This window comes from Harpegnathos saltator, unplaced genomic scaffold (assembly GCF_003227715.2).
Source record: "Harpegnathos saltator strain DR-91 unplaced genomic scaffold, Hsal_v8.6 scaffold8, whole genome shotgun sequence".
In the NCBI taxonomy this organism is placed as follows: domain Eukaryota; kingdom Metazoa; phylum Arthropoda; class Insecta; order Hymenoptera; family Formicidae; genus Harpegnathos; species Harpegnathos saltator.
In genome coordinates this window covers 475113-477500 of record NW_020230648.1, presented here as the reverse complement: position 1 = coordinate 477500, position 2388 = coordinate 475113, and the positions used below count along the sequence as shown (strand labels likewise).

General features: G+C 35.3%; 1 long non-coding RNA gene across 1 annotated transcript in view; it reads left to right on the top strand.

Moving 5' to 3' along the window:
* LOC105192279 (uncharacterized) overlaps positions 1-1023 on the top strand; it is a 1116-nt gene extending 93 nt beyond the window's left edge. Inside the window, exons 1-4 of the long non-coding RNA XR_003114187.1 lie at positions 1-48; positions 163-333; positions 485-634; positions 721-1023. The exon at positions 1-48 is cut by the window's left edge and continues 93 nt beyond it. This is a non-coding gene — a long non-coding RNA (uncharacterized LOC105192279). The remainder of the gene's footprint in view (positions 49-162; positions 334-484; positions 635-720) is intronic.
* Positions 1024-2388: the final 1365 nt, after the last annotated feature.

Genomic DNA, 2388 nt, shown 5'->3' with positions numbered 1-2388 from the left:
GGGACGAGGAGGAGGAAGAATACAATGATGATTGACAATATAAATCAGGTAAGTTAAAAATATCCGTTGCACATTTTAAGACGAGAAGTGAGAATGAAAAAGATGATGCTGATAACGTCGATGGACAAGTCTGGGGAAGAAAGTCCAATATCTCTCTTTTAGATCAACATACTGAATTACAAAAATTGGCTGAAGGTATTAAACTTTTGGAATGCTTTAAAAAAACCGCGCCGTCAGTGTTAATATTTGCGAAGAAGAAGCGCGACGTGGATGCTATCCACGAATATCTGCTAATCAAAGAAGTGGAAGTTGTTGCAATACATGGAGGCATCGGTACGTCGTATTTCAAAGCACTGGGACTGTTAATAAATTGTATTAATATTTCGAAGTTAAACATCATGTAGATAAATTAAGTCTATATCATGATATTTATTTTCTTATTTATTCTAGTATGTATAATATTCACAAACATTGTCAATTACAGATCAGAAGAAAAGATCACGTTCTGTCGAAGCGTTTCGCGCAGATCAGAAGGACGTTCTGGTTGCGATAGATGTTGCGTCCAAATGTCTCGAGTTTGCTGATGTGCAACACATAATAAATTATGATATGCCACATGATGTGGAGAATTACGGTAATATTTCATGATTTAATCTACAATTTAGGTTATTGCATTAGAAGAACTCAATGTTAATGTACCTCTCTTAATATAATTCACAGGATAGGACGTACTGATCGTTCCGGACGTACTGGCATCGCGACGGCTTTCATTAATAAGGCAAACGATGAATCGGTGTTGCTTGATCTCAAATATTTGCTAATGGAGGCGAAGCAGGAAGTGCCGTCATTCTTGTTGAAACTTTGCTCGGAAACCGAAAAATATCTCAATCTGGGAAGTAAGATGATAATTGCAATACATTTGCTTTTTTCTTGTGATGTTTAAATCACAAGCGAACACTAGCGTTGATTGCGCCTACATTTGCGTGCGAGCGAGCGAGCTTTTTCTTTATAGCTTTTTCCTTATAGCTCGCTCGCTCCTCGTCGTTCGCGCTCGCTCGCTCGCTCCTCGTCGCTCGCGTTCGCCTCTTGTTGTTTACGTTGCCCCTCGCCGCGCGCGCTCGCCTACCGATACTCGCTGACTCCGCCTGTATCAAATGTCTATGTGCTTACTGCGGTCGCCCTCCGCTCTCTACGCGCTCGTTGGCTCACATGTTTTAATTAATAACTCGATAACTATTGCCAATTTGACATTATGGTCATGACACATAACTTTTCTTCTCGGCTACACCCAATCTATCTCCAACTTTCGTCTGCATGATCAGCTATCAAACACCCTGTATATATATATAATATATATATATAAAAGATCTTTTAGTATATGTTAAAGCGCTGTAAAAATAAAATATGTTACGAGAAACAAAATCTTATAAAATTGTTACATTCGTGTTATGTTTACGGAATAATTATGCAGAGAATCGATAGACAAGCGCGAAGAGTTCCTGCACTCCGCCAACTTCAAGGACTCCTTCATTTCATCGAAGAAATGCACTCACGAAAGAGACCAAGCAAAGCATATCGCAAGCGTTATTTTTATTAAAAATGTTTCTCATATATTTACAAAATAAAATTAATATTGTATACTTACAAATACCAATTCTAACTTCTTTATTCAGAAATACCAATTCTAACCTAACGACCAAGGTTATATACGCCATGCGTATCATTTAAAGCGATCAGCTGATTTAATGCAAGCGTTGCTGCGAATTTGCTGTCAACTTGCACTCAAGTCTTGAGTTCAAGACCTTGCTCCGGTGTTGCCGCCAACTTGCTGTCCAGTTATGTGCGCAAGGTTTGCGTGCTGTTTGCTGCAAATTTGCATCAAATGCTTGATGTCAAGGTTTGCAGCTAAATCTATAGCCTCAAGATGCCGCAGATGACTATGGTTTTGGCATCAACATTTGATCAAATTTGCTGCCAATTTGCGTGCAACTTGCTCTCAATTTGCTTGCTGGGTTCAATGAGATATTTTCAATTAAATAATATAAAGATATATTGATATAAGTAAGATATATTAATTAAGAATAATTAAACCGCCTTTTTATTATATCTTTATTATTTATAAGTATAGTTTATACTCAAATACATCGATAATGAAATAATAAAATTTCATATTTTAAAAATATTTTTATTATAAGATTATAATTGCACTTTTATTTATTTAAATATATATTATGAGTAATACTACACTTTTAAGTACATATATATATAAACAAAATATTCCTTATTCTTTATAATTAATAATAATACTTTGGCATATAATGTATAGTAATTTAAAATAAAATAAATATCATTGGCGAGACTTTCCATAAAAGTAAATCTATATTTACT